We start from the raw sequence: 19135 nt of genomic DNA on the forward strand, positions 1-19135 counted from the left end.
GCCGCAGCCTGGAGAGGAGATGGTGGGCCTGCCTCCCGCGGAAGCAGGGAAGCAGCGCAGTTCCCTCCCACCTCCCTCAAATGCAGCGTGGCTCCCTCCTGGCTCCTGTGAGCGCAGGTGGCTCACTTCTGCTTCCTGCAGAAGCCGCAGGGCTCCTGGCAGCGCTCTGTAGTTGCCGGTCCCCACCGGCTCCTGCGGAAGTGGTGGGTGGCCTACTGCATGCGATATCGCGCGATGGGCTACCAGTATATATATACTAAAGCATTTTGAGACTAGAACGCAATCATTTATTCTCTCACATTATATCTACTCTCAAGGACGTTGCCTTCTGGTATACAGATAGACAGGAAAGAGACAAATCCAACACAGGATAATGATGATGATGGTGGTGATGATAATAAAGGGTAGAGTTGTGTACAAGATACCTTGAAGAATAGGAAAGGAATCCTCTACATCACCTGGGGAAGGCAAAGAAAACTTCCCAATGCAGATGCCACTTGAATTGGATTTAGAAAGAAGGGGGGGTGTTTTCCAGTTGACCAAGGTGAAGGTCATTCCAGGCAGAAGGCATAGCACAAGAATATATAGGGATACCTATGAGATTTAGGGTAGTTAGAGAATTATAAATTGTTAGAAACAGGAGAGATTGGGAGAAGGCAATGACAGGAGATGCAGGTGAACAGATGGGTGGAGCCAAGATTATTAAAATGATGTTATGGAGTATAGGTTCTATACTGTAGGTAAGATGAAGATATAGAAAGTTCATAGGAGAAGAATGACATGTCCAAATTTCAGCTTTGAAATATTTTTTAGCAATGAGTCTGTCAGGGCCAATAGTTCTCCCATCATATTGATTAGTTAAGACTTCTCAGTAACCTTTGACCTTATTGTCAATAGGTCAAATGTCCAAGCTTTTCTAAGAAGTTTCTGAATGTAACTATATGACTTTTTGACATCTAATCCTTGCCCTCTAGAAAAGTCCTAGCCCTGATCACCTTAGTAAGTAAGAAAACATTGATCTCCAGAGGAATAAAATTAACCACTGGGAAAAACATATTTCTTTTGTATTCTTATTTGCTGGTAAAGAGGGACCAGTCAGAGGCTCTTTAGTTTTTTCTGACTCCACTATTAGGAGTACTCTGGTTGTCCATGCATTATTAATAGGATATCTAGTCTAATTCTCATTTAATGAGACGGAGGGAGGAACCTAGTTTAAGAGTTGTCAAAAACAACTCATCTTTATAAAAATCCTCTTATTGGCATGTCCCTAGAATTTATTGTTGTTACAATAAGCCCCCATAATTGGGCAAGAAGAAGGATGTTAAATTAAGATTATCAGCTATTCTAAAGTGAGATTTCCAGGTCAATGAGATTCCCAGGGCCAAGAACAGTATTCATGAAACTCTAAGAAGTACCACATTGCTGCCCAGTAGCTCTCAACCATAAGTTAGGTCATGGGGCTATAACTTCCCTGCTCATGACTTCTGAGAGTGGGAAGCAAAGTGATTTGAGGATTACAAAAGAAAGCCACTCTGCTCATGAGAGGAGGAAATCAAGTGTGACAGCTAGATGTAAGTATTCTTAGAAGCAGGCTCACATGATTTGTGTAGAAGTTATGAAGAGCTGTTAGTGAAGTCTAGTGTTTTTCAATCTCTCTGGGTGAAGTGTAAAAACTTCCTCACCTCTAGGACAAGTGGAAGTCTCCCTACATTGTATCTGGGTTAATTTGGGAATTGTACATCTTCTTGCAGAGAGATAGAAGATTGTCTTTGTCTTTACAATTTTAATGGTTTTTGAGCTTTGGAGTTGGGTCCAAAAGTGGCAAAGTGAAAAAAAATCATCAGTCTGTGGATCAGAAAACCAATTGCAGTCCTGGCTATGCCACCTACAAGTAAGTGGTCTTGTGGGGGTCACTGGGTCTCGACTGAACCTGAGGATTCTGATTTTTAAAATTAGGACATTACTCATCAATCCTGTTAACTTGCTCTGCCAAATGATGCCACGTGGATCCAGAGACAATGCGCAAGCCTTATCCTAATATTTTAATAGAGTTATATAAATATAAGCATCAGTGGTGGCTGGAGAAAGGCCTGTTAAAATGATAACTGTTTTGGAGAGAAAATGAGATCCTGAAGTTGATATTAATGATCTTTGAGGACCTGGGTGAATGGTACAAATGATGATAAATTGGAGGTTCATATTTTTCTCTTAAGAACTGAGATTTTGGCAGAAGACAGTTGTCAGGCTTTCCAACTTAATGAAACTGCAACTTTGATGTGGTAATAGAAACTAATTTTGTAGATTGGCCTTGAATTTTAATGATTCACAAAAGGAGTGCTTAAAGATACTGCAGCTAATATGACTATATCTGATGTCCTGCATCAGGCTGAGTACTGCTTCTCTCTTTCTGGTGATCAGCATCTGGTAGGCTCTGGTGACAGCAATCATAACTGTTCTCTGATGTTTATTGCCAGAACATCAGCACTTATGACAGCAGACTGGTGAGAAGGTCCTTTTAGGTTGGTCGGGGAAAGAAACCTAGCAATTTGAGACCCATTAAGTTCACCATGTATAAATCAAAATATGTTACCTCCTTGCCAACTAAGTTCCTTCCTGGATTTTTCTTCTAGGTACAAAATGCGTAATTATTTCTGACCATTTTATCTCTTTCCCTTGCTCCACCATCCAAAGAGTTGTTAACACATAGATATTTTTGCTGCATATACTTTTTGCAATCCTCTCCAAAAAGGAGGAGGACCCAAACACTCCCAAGGACTCACACTGTTTATGGTAATCCAGATTGAGTTCCAGACACAGAGAGCACCTAGAAGTCTAGCTTCTTTTGGACTGTGAAGAATTCAATAGACCAATGAACTAAGCTTAGAGAGTACTCCCAAATTCTTGTTTTCATTGGGAGCCCTTTCTTGTCATCGGGGATCACTGCCTTGCAATGACATTTCAGCATCCTCTCTCCTCTTCTATCTCACAAGAATATAATTTTCTGTATGTGAAAACTCCTCACTTGCACCTTGACTTAAAGAGCTCAGATTCTATACCCACAGAATACATTCTTTCATTCTAGCTTCTTTAGTTTCATCCAAGAGCTGCAGCAGTTTTGACCACAGAAATGGCTCTGTCCATAACTTCAGCTTTCCACTCTTGCTTTAAGGGTCTGGGAGAAGGTCAGCTGGATGTTCTCTGTTCTCATTTTATCGTTTCCTGGCTTCCTCCTCTTTTCCTTCCCTGGGCCCGTCACCAAATACTATGCCTGATTTTCTCTGCATAAGAATTTCAAGTGAGGTAAGATCAGTAATATCACAAATGACCTAACAATATTACTGTTGTAAGAGTTTTCCCAGATTTGAAATGCATGTGGTTACCAACTGCAAAAACAAACCACATCTAAATTGCTGGATTCAAATTCTACCACTGTAATCAGCATAACCTGATCCTCTTTCATGTTCCTTCTATTCCAGAAAAGTGCTTTGGAGGTTCACTGGCCTCCCCTGGGAAGTTGTCCACCCTGCTCACTTGGACACTGTAAGCAAAGCATCTATATTTCCAGGCTCCACCCTGGGGCCACATCTAAGCCTGAGATACCAGTGTTATATCTAATGTGCTCCCAGGGCACTTCCTCTCCAGTTCTTCCTTCCCTGTTCCTGAGGCTGCACTAAGCTTTCCACACATTGGAGGTCATTCTCCAAAGAAAGGTTTGGGGATCAAGTCTTGTTACAATCAAAGCCAAGCTGTAATCTCAGGCTACAGTCCAAACACCCTGCTTATGCATTATAATCTTCACACCTGTCAACTGAACAAAACCATTCCCATTTTACAGTGCTGTTATGCAAAGGTAATGAGATAATGTATAAAAAAGTTTTTTTTAAATATATTTTATTGATTTTTTACAGAGAGGAAGGGAGAGAGATAGAGAGTTAGAAACATCGATGAGAGAGAAACATCGATCAGCTGCCTCCTGCACACTCCCTATCGGAGATGTGCCTGCAACCAAGGTACATGCCCTTGACCAGAATCGAACCTGGGACCCTTCAGTCCGCAGGCCGACGCTCTATCCACTGAGCCAAACCAGTTACGGCTGTATGAAAAAGTTTTAACACAGGGCCTGGCACATGGCAATTGCTCATTAAGTAATATGAGTATTGACATGGCCATTGAGGGAGGCAGTAGATAGCAATGTTCAGCAGAGGTAGCTGTAAAGCCCAGATTCTGGAACCAGACACTGTAGGCTTGATTCTGGCCATGAAGCTTATTAGCTCTGTGTCATGGGGCAAGTTTTCTGTGCCTCTTTCCTCATCTGAAAAATGGGGTGATGACGATGATAGGATGATGGTGATATCAATGATGATAAAACATCCCATTAGGTTATTATGGGGATTAAGAGAGCAAATACATGGAAAGTGCTTAAAAGAGTGCCTGACACAGGCACAGTAAGTGGTGTGTGTGTGTGTGTGTGTATGATATATATGATAGCTCTTATTGTTGTTGATGATGCTGTTATCTCAATAGATGGTAGAATTCAGCTACTGCTCTCACCAATGATGAAAACACACATTCTGCTTGAAATTCGATTTCTCCATTTTACATTGCTCCATCCTGTCCCCTTAAACCTCTTCACAATACTGGTACTACAACGACCACCCACCATCACCATCAGAAAACAATGCAGGAAACCTCAAACTACCCATATTTCCACTCCTAAGAAGTACAACATGCAAGAACTAGAGCAAACATTCTCTGCCCACATCTGTACCTACCCTAACCCCAAACATAGGGCACTCCTTAGGCACTGAAGTGGAAAATCACACAGACTTAATTAACTGAGCATTTCTTCATCCAGTAGGGTTCCCAATGCTCAAAGATGAGTGCCTCTTTCATCTCATAACTTGCTTCTGTTTCATCCTAGCCCACTGCTGAAGCTCCATCCCGCCCACTTTCCATCATTTCTTTTCTACCTAAAGACACTACACAAGGACAATAAAGAATATGGCTCTTACCATTTGCATGGATGGACCTGGAGAATATTATGCTAAATGAAATAAGCCAGACAGAGATACGTATCACATGATCTCACTCATTTGTGAATCTAATGAACAAAAAAAAAACAACTGATGAACAAAATAGATCTAGAGACATAGAAGCATGGAACAGACTGACGAATTTCAGAGGGAAGGTGGGTGCAGGGTTGGAGAGTGATTAACTGGGGAACTTACATGCATAGCCCATGGACACAGACAATAGTGTGGTGAAGAACTAGAAGGGACAGTGTGGGATAAAGGGGTTCAATGGGAAAAAACACACAAAGGAGACATCTGTAATACTTTCAACAATAAGATAAATTTTTAAAAATTAAGCTTACTACATTTCCCAGTTATGACTAGTAGAATAATTATTTTTAAAAAAATATATATTTTTACTGATTTCAGAGAGAAAGGAGAGAGAGAGAGAGAGAGAGAGAGAGAGAGAGAGAGATTAATGATGAGAGAGAATCACTGATTGGCTGCCTCCTGCATGCCCCCATTGGGTATTGAGCCTACAACCCAGGCATGTGCCCTGACAGGGTATCAAACCATGACCTCCTGGTTCATAGGTTGATGTTCAACCACTGTTCAACCACATGCAGGCTGAGCTGGAATAATTCTTTAAAAAATTTGTCAGGTCACTGAAATCTACAATGGCCACAGTACCCTCAGAAAAGATTCCAATTGCATTGCTAGCCTCCCTCTTACCTAACTCCTGTTTAAAGCTCTGATGTTGCACAGACAGACCTTCTTGAACATGTAGTGTAGATTAAAAGTAAGAAAATTTTATCAACAGAGAATTAAAGTTAAATATATAAATGTTAAAGAGCTGGAAATTCAGCCTAATTAAGATGGCTGAATGGAGAATCACAATTAAACAGTGAGAGAATTATGGAAAAGTAAACATTTACACACATATTGCACACTTATTAGGGTTTACAAAGAAATGCTTCCCAATCTGCGCAGCTTGCCTTTGTAATGATATTGTTATGAGGCAATAAATGTGGTTATAGCTAATAACAGATGTTAAACGGCATAATTCATCCAGAAACCTCTCTAATTAGTGCAGAAGCACAACATCGTATGGGAGGCATTTCTTATCTGTTAGTTTATAAACTGGGAAAAAAAGGTCACTTGTAGAAACAGAAATGCTTTAGAATAAAGTCTTAGTACTTAATGAAAATTGTAAGCACTTTAAACATTGCAACAGGCTTTAAAAAGCTGTGGTACATTTATACAACGGAATACTACTTGGCCTCAAAAGAAAGAAATCTTACCTTTTGCAACAGCATGAATGGACCTGGAGAGTATTATGTTAAGTGAAATAAGCCAGTCAGAGAAAGACAAGTACTATATGATTTCACTTATATGTAGAATCTAATGAACAAATAAACTAACAAAATAGAAACAAACTCATGGTTACAGAGAACAGACTGACAGTTGCTGTCAGAAGGGAGGGAGTTGAGGGGCTGCTTGAAAAAGGTGAAGTGATTAAGCAAAGAGAAAAACTCAGAGACACAGACAATAGTATGGAGATTACCAGAGGGAAAGGGGGGTGGGAAAGGTGAAGGAGGGTAAAGGGAGGAGGATAAATGGGGTGATGAACACACAATACAATATATAGATGATGTATTATAGAACTATACAACTGAAACCAACATAGTTTTATAACCAATGTCACCCCAATAAATTCAATAAAAATAAAAAATAAAATTGTAACGGGTTTCCCCTTTTAGGGAGTTCATGCTTCATTCAGAAAAAACAGTTGGCCTAAATGAGTTTGGGTGAACTTGGCCACTCTAGTAGTAATCATTTCCTAAGTTATTTTAGGGAGAATGCTCCATATTTTAATTGCTGTCTTTAGAATGATGTTTACCATCAAGTATTTCATTTTATTTCATCCCAAATCCTCCTCACTTTTCAAGGTCACTGAGGCAAGTAAGCGGGGAGAGAGAGCAGAGTATAATGTCACCTAAGTGATATTATTTTATAGATTATGTAAAGAGGTAGGATATGCAAAAGCTTAAAATAATTTTTCATAAATTTGGGAAAGCTGATTGAAAAAATGAAAATCAAAAGGCATCTTGTGTTTCCCTCACAAGAGCTTAAAACCCAAATAATCACTGTGAAGCTCCCTACCCTCTTCACGTAGCTAACTTCATTGTACTCCGCATTGTTGTGCAGTTGTTTCCCCCTCTTCCGTGTTGTCTTAGCAGTGGTGTCCTTTGAAATGTTTGTAGTTGATTTGCACCATATTTTACAAAGCTTTACTTCTTAGATTTAATTTCTACTGTCTTCAAAACCCAAAAGCTCCCTTTCCATCGTGATTCAAATAAAGATGCTGAAAGATGCTGAAGTTAACACAATAAAATTTCCTAAGGTTTTTAGTTGAGCAAACACACATCTATGCGCACATGGGCATGCACACATAGCCAATGAGAGAGAGAGAGAGAGAGAGAGAGAGAGAGAGAGAGAGAAACTTCATCTTTAGTTTTCTATTAATAGAAAATATTAGACCAAACTTCAATTAGTTCACAATGTTACATTGCCCCTTTTGATTGTGTAAAGCCTTCTGTGATTCTCTGGAGAATAACTTCCCAAATAAAATATAATCATTTGAGTCAGGTGAGATTTTTTTTTCTTCTATGTTATCTTTTGGAACAATTTGCCTTTTTTTTTTCTTTATTGATTAAGGTATTACATATGTGTCCTTATCCCCCCATTACCACCCATCCCTCCACTCATGTTAGACTTATATGCATGCATACAAGTCCTTTGGTTGATCTCTCCCTCTTATCCCCACCCTCCCCTACCTTCCTTCTGAGATTTGACAGTCTGATCGATGCTTCTCTGTCTCTAGAGCTGTTTTTGTTCATTATATGTTTTTGTTCAGTTTATGTTGTTCATTATATTCCACAAATAAGTGAGATCATATGATATTTATCTTACTCTGACTGGCTTATTTCACTTAGCATAATGCTCTCCAGTTCCATCCATGCTGTTGCAAATGGTAAGAATTCCTTCTTTTTCACCGCAATGTAGGAAACAATTTGGAAAGAAATATGCTCAGGAAAAAGACAAGGACTGTTCCATTCTAGGGACAGAGAAAACGGACTAGACCAGTGTTTCTCAAACCTCAGTGTACATATGCATCACTTAAGGATCTTTTTAAGGGACAGACTCTGACTCAAGAAACCTGCAGTGGGCCTACCATCCTGCATACCTAATAAGCTAAGCTCCCATGATGCTGACTGCTGCCCACGGACCACGCTGGGAGCAGTGAAGGCTTAGAGGACCACTGGCAGTCTCATCTAAATCTGGTAATTTACACAATAGTGCTTGAGTCATCAGTTGCAGAGTTCTGAAAGAGGAAGCAAAGTGAAGGTTCATATTGAACCTTAAATTAGAAACTTGGAAGGGTATCTGGGGAACCCTTCTTTATTTCCCATCAGTTGGTGTTCTATAGTATCACATAGACACCATTCCAGATGGCTGAAAAAGTAATAGTCTCCTTTGAAGACAGCCAGAAACATTGCATGGTAAGTTAAGTCAGTTTTTAATAATCCCCATCATATTTAACAAATACATTCTTTGCTATATCATCAGTTAATTTTTTATGTGCAAACCTCATTAAGAGAGAAATTTTCTCTAAAAAATATCCCTTTATAAACTCAAAAACGATTCACTAATATATAATTTCATTGTTTCCATTCTTTACATTAAGCTCTCTCAAATCATTTAGACTTTTCTCAATGGGACATTTTCCAACCCTTTAATCATTTGGGTAATCTTATTCCAGTGATGTCATTTCCCCAGAGAGTAATTTACTCTATCCTCAGTTTAAAAACATCCATCCTCTTCTTTGTTTTCATTCTTTCAATCCCTAATGGCCTACTTCTTTTCAAGAACTTCTATATCATCTTTATGGATCATTATCATCATCTTCTTAAGATCTTCTGGTGAGTAATGGCCAAAATCTGTGTTAAGTTATTCATTTGCAAAGTAATTATACAAAATTATCACTATGCTGCACCTCTGAAGTTTTTGTGTTTTGTTGTTTGCCTCTGAAATAATCTAATTGTTTCCCAAGTAGTTCTTAAATTATCCACGTATAAGACCCAGGAACTAAACTAAATATGGAGACTTTGAAAAGAAAACAATGATATACTATATTTACCTTTTAAAATTTTTTCCTAAAGTGTAATTAATATGCAATATACTGCACATATGTAAATATACAATTTGATCAGTTTTCTACCATCTTAACCATTTTTAAATGGGCAGTTGAGTATTGTTAACTATATTCACATTGTTACATATTAACCTTTTAAAATTCATAAAACCTAGCATTGCATCAGCATGTGATAATTAAAATGTATATCAGGCACAATTAGATACAAATCCCTATTTCACCTCTTACTAGCTCTGAGACTTTAGGCAAGTTAACATCTTTGCAGTAAATTTTTTCTTATTTTTAAACCAGAGATAATAATACCTATTTTACAGCTAGCCATTCATACAGATTAAATTAGATAACATAGCATGTGTCTAGAAAAGAGGGGGTATTCAATAAACAGTTATTTCACTCTCCTCTAAGTAATAAAATTTACCAATTAGACCATAATTAGTACTTAGAATAGCGTTCCTCATGTGGTGAGTATTCAATACATGCGTTGGGTGAATGAATCAAAATATAGGAACAATCAAGTTCAGTGTGAGAAAAAAAAATGGATTTGATTAAATTCCACTATATTGATAAACTCCTATCAATTCCTCAGACTTAGTCTTTAAAGGTTTCATTCTCAAGGTTAAATAATATAGCAAAAACCACATACTAGATTTCTATGAGACTAGTATCTATCTATGCCATGAGGAATATGTGTTCAACCTACCACTTTTAGTTGAAAGTCTCAATAACTGTTGGTAACTATATATTGAAATGGTAGTTTTTTAAATTTCCCCCTGTTAAGGTTCTATAGTCAAGAAGGATCCATCCCTTGTTTGTTTTTCTTACATTTTAATAAAACATCTTGTAGTGTTATTCTCCTATGTGGAAAAGCAAACCAATGCCAGTGGCTGCCATACTGTCCCGTAACATCTCCACGTTTTCCAAGCTTATTGACTTGCCCCTCAATAAATGTTAACAAACTCCTGTTAAGATTTTGAGCGCTCTTAACCCTAGACTTTCTAATAAAACCAATCACGGGGTCACCAAGCATTGTCCTGATGTGGGACATCCTTTGCTTTAGAAAGTCACAGCCCTAGAAATCAGCACCATTCCAACTTCTTAGAGAAGATAATGAGACAAAACCTTATTTAGGAAGAAAAATACTTTGACAAATGCTTTCACTTTGCCTCCTAGCTCTCTCTGCATGGCTCCCTTGGGCCCTGCATTTCTGAGGGGTGAATACGAGGAAATCCTATGTTCTCTTGAGTGTCACTGTTTATGACTTTCCTGTGGTATCGGGTCCTAGTATAACTTGCTGAAAGGTCCACAGGTAAACATAAAAAATAAAATCAAATATAGATTGACCTTCTGCTGCACTGCAATTCATGAAGCAACTTGAAGTCAGATGATTTCCAGGTTTATACTAGAGGTTTTTTTAGTTTTATTTAGTGCTCTGTTTTCCTCTCAATCCATGCTCTACATATCTATCTTGTTTATCAACATCTCAAGTGTGGTTTCACAGATCTATCAAAACTTACAGTAAATTAGAAAGGTAATGTTTCCAAGAAGATTTAAAATTACTGGTAGTAAAAGTGTGACCACAACTCAGATTGGACCCTCTGGAGAAGGCTGAGGTTTGCTGTTCCTGAAATGGTCAATTTCAGGTTGAGACTGAGGCAGCTTCCTGAGTGATGAGTGTGCTAAGGAGAAAGAGTTTAACAAGCCCATATGTTTCAAGTTATGTAATTTTTTCCTCCTGGTATAGATCCATCATGTTTTCTTCAGTTATTTTTATGTCTTTCCCCCCCCTAAACACCATAAAATACAAAACAACAAAAAACACTATAGTGTTTTGTTTTGGTGTTGTTGTTAATTACAATTAAACATTTGTTAAAATAAGTCTGCTGTTTTGTGAAGGCACTTTGAGAAAATGTTTTCCATGACAATTTTTAGAGGTTTAATTATCTTAGTGTTGTACATATAAAGGCCTCTCCCAAGTTCTCTCCATTAAATAAAAACAAAAACGAAAACTAAAACTAAATCATTCCTCCATTTTCAATACATCACCAAATCAGGGTCACATACTGCTACCAATTAAAAGAGGCAGTAAGCTTTAAGTGTACATCGATTATTTGTTAATATATAGGGAGGCAGAGAGAAGAAAGAAAAGAAGGTTGGGGTAAAGGGCTGCATTCCAAGTTTGCCAGTTTCCCAGGTGAGTGCTCTATTTGAATTAAAATACTGGTTTTGCTAACTCAAGTCAATAGAGACTGCTCTCCCCACAATTCCATACAGTCTATAAAGCATAAACCTCAAAACAATTCAGTGGGCACATATTTGGTCATTGAAATACTCTCTCATGGAAGGCACATTACAAGAAAAAAAAACAGTCCTTGCTGCATTCAGACAGGGCTCTTTACCATCTGAATACAATACGACCACAAGGAGGACAGAAACTAGTTACAGGTGAACCTCAAAAGGCCTGACTGCTAGGTCAGTATGGACTCATTAACTAATCTGCCTCCATGGTTTGTGAAATCGAATTGACTCCTCCATATACTATGAGGCTAAGCAGCAAATTAATGTGAAATGCTTCTTGAAGTGTAGCTGTACTCCACCCTACCCATTTTTGAAGTTAAATCAGTAAGAGGGATCTAATCTTTAGAATTCTTTATAATAAAACTTATTTATGCAGTTTTAAACTTTAAACTTTAATATATATCTTAAGTTTTTCCATACCCCCTCCCATAAATACTATCACCCTGTAACAATTTTTCTGTGCAAAATTATTCATAAGGTCATTTTCTAAACATCTGATGAAAAATCTGCCTTAGTGAGGATTCAAAATATTAATTAAAATTTCCCCCTACTCATTCTTTAAAAAGAACAAATTCCAGACATAACTGTGAGTAGTATTTTAGCTTAATTAGATGCATATGTCCAACTTTGTTCTCTGTCTAAATACCAGGCGTATTTCCAGCTTTGTATTTACAGATTTATTACATTGACAAACACAAAATGCAAAGTTAGACTTGCTTTAATATTGGAATGATTTTCTCCAAATGTTTCCAGACCACCAGTTTTCTCACATATGTCCACTGGGTGGGAGGCAGGAATAAGACATTGGCCCCTAAACCTGGTCCCAAATACCTCTGAATGAGCATATGGGAAGGCGGAGAAAGATTGGTCCATACAGGAAGCTGCTCTCAGCATCTTCTTCTAGGGTATGTCTCTGGAATAGTATGTAAACAACATATACTTCATTCCCTGCCAATAGATACAGTCAGTTGAGACCAGCATCTGAAGAAAAACTCACTGAAAGCCTTTAAACCTGGGAGAAGGAGAAATACCCATGCACAAATTCTGCCCTCAAATCTCCCAGCAGTGCTTCATGATACCGTGATGTACAGCATTAACCTTCAAAAAACTCAAGACAGAGCATATAAGAATGCTGAAAAGGTCAGACCTTCACACCATAATTACTACCAAAAATTCATAGGATACTTTCAGTGTTAAAATTTTCCAATTATTCACACTTAGAAATATATCTAACAGCATTAAAGAGGGAAATGTCTTTCTCTTCCAGGTTTTTTAGTTAATTGGGCAATGCCAGTTGTGCTTGTTAGCAAACAAGCAGAATACACTCATTGCATTCTTTTTCTTCCATGAATTTTAAATACAATGGTGGCAAGAGTAGTTGTATTTGGTCTGAGTATTATAAAAGCTTTTACAGTTCTTTAGGGCATAAAAACAGAGTTCTAAGACAAAAGATTTGGAGGCCACCTGGATTTTCTATCCAGATATATGTTCATCCCAGAGTGTTTGGAGCCAGGTGGCTTAAAGTGTTTTGCTTTCATGAACTTGTCCCTTCTCATTTAAAAAACCTCTCGTTTTATAAGACTCCCTGATACCAGTTTAAATGCTCTCCCTCTTTTTTCTCCAATACTCTCAAGAGACTTGACTTGCTTCAGCAGAGGTAAAACTGTGCCCAGGTTTTCATAATAGATTGCATTTTCCACACACTCGGGATGCAAGCAGTGGGGCTATAATTTATATCACCAATATCCAAGGAATGGCAGGAAGTAAATCTGTTTGACTTCTTGGATCCTTGTGGACCATGCAGGAGAAGCTTAGACCAGGATTACGTATTTACTATGACCTGAAAAGCAATTTGGGCTTTTTCAGTGGTGGGAAGGACAAGGAGGGAAGAAAAACAATGTAAAGAACAATTTAAAGAACACCTAGACTTTACATGAAGATGAAGCCTGCTATTCATATGTGTGTGTGTGTGTGTGTGTGTGTGTATTTGTAATACTTGCCTTCAAAGAAATTATAATCCATTAGAGAAGACAGATACTTATAATACTCTATCATGCAAGATGAAAATACAAGGAGACCACCAAGATGGCGGCATAGGTAAACACCGGAGACTGCTGCCGCAAACAACCAATTCAAAAATACAACTAAAAGATGGAATGGACATCACCCAGAACCACAGGAAGGCTGGCTGAGGAGAGACTCTTCAACTAGAAGGAAAGAGAACAGCATTCCGAGGCTCAGAGGAGTCGCAGTGTGGAAAATTTAAAGGTACGGAGGTGCGTGCACAAAGCGGGCTGGTGGCTGAGGGCGTGGTTGTCGTTTTCAATCAGGAGGGAGTCTCAGACTCTGAGCTCCAGATCCGGGCGAATCTCTAGGAACCCAGACTCAAACAGGAGAAGCAGGACTGTCTGGCTACGGTCCCTCGGAGGTTTGCAGTGGTTGCTGGGACAGAGAGGCAGAGCCCCTGGGGACGAACTGAGAGCAGCCATAACTGCTCCCTCCACCTGCCCTGTTGAGCCCGCCCCGCCCAAGCCCTGCACAGAGTCATTTGCCGGATCGCCTCAGGCAAAGGCTAGATTAGCACCTCCCCAGAGGACAGAAGTTTTCCCACAGCTTATTCTCACAGCCAGTCGGCCTGGTGGTCAAATCCCTCTAGTATTAACTACAACAATCAAGGATTAATTAGAACAAGGCTGTGCACAAAGACCACAAGGGGGTGCACCGAGAAAGCATAAAAAATTCGGAGACAAAAAAACATGACAGAAATGGAAGATATAGAGCTAAAAAACGCAATTTTGAGGGCTTGCAATAAACTTGAGGAGAGCCTCACAAAAACTAATGAGACCCTCGATGCTATGATAAAGAAACTAGAAATTAAGCATACACGGACTGAAATAAAGAATATTATACCCAATAGCAGACCAGAGGAGCACAAGAATCAAGCCAAAGATTTGAAATGCGAAGAAGCAAAAAACACCCAACTGGAAAAGCAAAATGAAAAAAGAATCTGAAAGTGTGAAGATAGTGTAAGGAGCCTCTGGGACAGCTTCAAGCACACTAATATCAGAATTATAGGAGTGCCAAAAGATGAGAGACAGCAAGATATTGAAAACCTATTTGAAGAAATAATGGCAGAAAACTTCCCCCACCTGGTGAAAGAAATGGACTTACAGGTCCAAGAAGCGCAGAGATCCCCAAACAAAAGGAATCCAAAGAGGACCACACCAAGACACATCATCATTAAAATGCCAAGAGCAAAAGACAAAGAGAGAATCTTAAAAGCAGCAAGAGAAAGAGACTCAATAACCTACAAGGGAATACCCATACGACTGTCAGCTGATTTCTCAACAGAAACTTTGCAGGCCAGAAGGGAATGGCAAGAAATATTCAAAGTGATGAATACCAAGAACCTACAACCAAGATTACTTTATCCAGCAAAGCTATCATTCAGAATTGAAGGTCAGATAAAGAGCTTCACAGATAAGGAAAAGCTAAAGGAGTTCATCACCACTAAACCAGTATTATACGAAATGCTGAAAGGTATCCTTTAAGAAGAGGAAGAAGAAAAAGGTAAAGCTACAAATTGTGAACAACAAACATGCATCTATCAACAAGTGAATCTAAGAATCAAGTGAATAAATAATCTGATGTACAGAATGAACTGGTGATTATAATGAATCAGGGACATAGAAAGGGAATGGACTGACTATTCTTGCGGGGGAAAGGGGAATGGGAGATGCGGGAAGAGACTGGACAAAAATCGTGCACCTATGGATGAGGACAGTGGGTGTGGAGTGAGGGCAGAGGGTGGGGCATGAACTGGAAGGAGGGGAGTTATGGGGGGGAAAAAAAGAGGAACAAATGTAATCTGAACAATAAAGATTTAATAAAAAAAAAAAGATGAAAATACAAAACTACAATGATACACTTATATCAGAAAGTATGGGGTAGGCTGGGATATGGGTAGAAAATTTCATTTAGGGCATTCAGCAAGGCTTCCCAGAAGAGGTGAAATTTTGGCTGAATAGGATTTCAAAAGGTGAAAATAGGGATGCAAGGAGTTAATTAGCTGAAACCTTACAATTAAATACAAAAGCCACACTTGCCCACAGGAGAGTTCTTCTGTTCTGGTATTCAAATTCCCTCACAGTGGCCATCAACTGGGCCAGACTCATGGAGTCTGCCACTGTTCAGTTCTAGAAAACATTACTGCTCCTATCTACAAAGGTAAGAAAGCAAAATTACAGTACTTGCTCTTTATAAAATATAAGAGCGGTTCTTATCAGATTGGAGCTACAAGAAGAAAAATTTAATATTTGTAATGTTTATATAGAGATTTATCTCTGAGACACTCCTCTCATATACATTATTTCCTGGTATAATCTAATATTTGCGAGGGATCTTCCTCATGTTCAATACTTTTTAGAGCTGTAATAAATAATCCAATTCAATTTAAAAAATAATAATGTTTTCCTCCAAATTCTAATAACCCTGTGATACAATCTGTCCCCAGTTGTGGTTACATGTAGTAATTTCCCTTCCTTTTCAATTTCTTTGTCAAGTTCTTTTCTTTGTCCCATTAATTTTTTTATATGTGGCTTTGGTTCAAAGAGGTCACAGGAGGTTGGTCAGGTTCTTTAGAATTCATAGTTTCATAAGATCTTTTCCATTTATTTATTTAATGTTCCAGATATTACTCTCCTGAAATATTAAATAAAACAACTAATGGGCATCATTGCTGACTGGGTCAGATGTCTCATTTGTACATTTAAACTCAACTGTCATAAATCTTGTGTGAGTCTATCTTACTTTTCTTGGTGCCAGAGGGTAGGCATGAGGGAGGCAATGCTGCTCATATATATTAAAACTATCTGCAATAGCAAACCTCTTTTCTGAACTAAAATTTATTTTTAAGAAAATGGGCCCTTCTTCTGAAATAAGTATTAATTGCCATGAGCATTTGCATTTATGATTTTAGGGGCTGATTTTAGCTGTAATCATATTTAGATTTTACTGTCAGTCTTTTGCAAATTCTCATAGAAGATATTCATACAACCCAATTTAATGTGAGATGTATAGTTTTCCTTGTTAATGAATGTACAAGTACACCATTCCTCAACTTCCCCTAGTTGCCTGATAGGAAGTTGGCCTTCCACTGCTTCATGCATGGTCTTGGGGGTTAGGTATTGACCAGACAAACCTTCCACTATAGCCTCTCTCTCCTGACAGTTAAAGCCAGATGATGAACACATAACCTAAACATGGACAATGAGAATTAATCTAGAATCATGGGTGTGATGCAAAGACACAGAAAGGGTGGGTGGTCAGACACTGCCATGGCAGTGGCCTTGGCACCTGGTGGTAATGGCAGCATCAATGAGAGCAGTAGTTCCAATAACAACACCTCATCAGATGCATCTATGGTGAGAACTTAGCTAGGTTCTGGCCTGGGTAACTGTCCTTGTTTCCTGCATATTTTTACATTTTGGTTCTCTGGTCTTTTACTAATTCTCTGAGTCCTAATATAGCCTCTACACACCTCTTTTAATTTTGATATTTTACTTCTTAAGATAGCCAAAGATAGTTTGAATGGCTTGTGCCTGAGAACCGGGACATATAGGAGGTACGATTATGAGAGCAAATTCACAGAAAAAAGGAATTATATCAAAGTCTTATTGCAACTGAAACAAAATGTATCTTTTAAAAGATGCTGCATCTTTTAAATAAATGTAACCTGCAGGAAAAATAAAGGGGAAATATAAAAGTTATAGTCATCTGAAACATTGATTATAAACCTTAATGACATATCAGTGGAAATTAATTGTGGATATTGCTTTTTACATGTATTTCCTTCCTAAGACTGTACCTTAAGACTGTACCTAAGGTACCTAAGGTACAGTCTTAGAAAGGAAATACATGTAAAAAGCAATTACCACAATTAATTTCCACTGATATGTCATTAAGGCTTACTAACTAATTAATACAATTTTTCATCTGAGAACTGGTATCTGTGTGTATGTATATTTTTGCATTTATTTTACATCAAACTCAAAGGAAGTTCTTTGTTTCACAGAAAATAGTATGAACAAGTGGGTAAGAGACACTTTTTTTGTCTGGATCAAATAAATTTGTAGCCAGCCTAACTTTATTAGAAGTTACTTTGCATCAAAAACTTCTCAAAGAAAGTCTACAAATCAAGCACTAAGATTTTTTTTAATAAATGTTTTGGATCTGGGATATGTGAATACCTTTGTCTTTTTTAAAAATATATTTTTTTATTGATTTCAGAGAGGAAGGGAGATTGAAAGAGAGAGAGAGAGAGAAACATCAATGATGAAAGAGAATCATTGATTGGCTGCCTCTGCACGACCCCTAGTGGGGATCGAGCCTGCACAACCTGGGCATGTGCCCTTGACTGGAATCAAACCCAGGACCCTTCAGTCTGCAGGCCAACACTCTATCCACTGAGCCAAACCAGCCAGGGCCCTTTGTCTTTTTAAATATCCTGTCAGAACTTAACTCCAAGAGTGGAAAAGTTTGGTTACTTGGGACATGAAGTTAGCTCTTAAAAGACCTCCCTTTCCCCCTTTTAACCAACATGATTTTGAATATCAGATGCCACGGAAAAAGGTTCTCTGAAGAAGAAAATTGCAATATCTAAGACCTCCTTACTCAATGTGCCAATTCATTTTAAGTATTGTACTAAATTATAATAAGCATTTCTTCTCAAAACTAAACCTTTGTGGAAATAAATTCTAATTTTATAAAGGCAGTATATGGTAAAGATTATTTTAATAGCAATATTAAATTCTAATAAGAGGATGGACTAGACTATACTCAATACTGTGAGAAGTATATATTGGCATATATATTCTGGGAAAAAATCTTATCTTTTTATTTTGTTAAATATTTAATTATTAAGGGAAAACAGGATAAATTTCAGAATAAATGATAACTACCTTCAGGTATTCCTCCTATCTCTGTATAATTTCATTATATTGTGTGGCACATAAACATACTCATATCTCAATTATTTATGTTTACCATTTGATGATATATTTTAGCACTGTGAAGGTAACATTGAAATGCTTTTGGGTTTGAATTTTATTTCCTATTATTGTTTTTAGCATCATTTTAATTATTGTTTCCTACTTATCAGATGAGTATAAGGAAAGCACCTGTTTGGGCTTAATGATAGGGAATATATTTTTTATTCAAGAACATATTTAAATTAGAGGCAATTACAGTGAGTGATGATACTACAGGTTCAACTCTGAAATGACTCCTAACCCTAGTTTTATGATAACCTAGCACACTTCCAATTAGCTCAAGGGACATGGTGAGCTATTAAAAAATTATCAAAGATAATGCATGTTAAACTTATCTTAATTAAATAAATACCATTCAACATGTTTTTGATAGCTGACACAGAGGGGAGGGTTATGAATTTTAGAAAACAGTATTGGTGTTTAATACAATGGTAAAAGGTGTATTATTACAAAACCAAGGAAATAATGGACTGATCTCCCTTATCCTTCTAGAACCCTCCTCTCCATTCCACTGCAAAGAAATACTTAAGATGGTATCATTCAATATGATTAAGCCCATGAAG

Source organism: Myotis yumanensis, unplaced genomic scaffold (assembly GCF_028538775.1).
Source record: "Myotis yumanensis isolate MYYU_CA2020_CCGP unplaced genomic scaffold, mMyoYum1.0.hap1 SCAF_12, whole genome shotgun sequence".
Lineage (NCBI taxonomy): Eukaryota > Metazoa > Chordata > Mammalia > Chiroptera > Vespertilionidae > Myotis > Myotis yumanensis.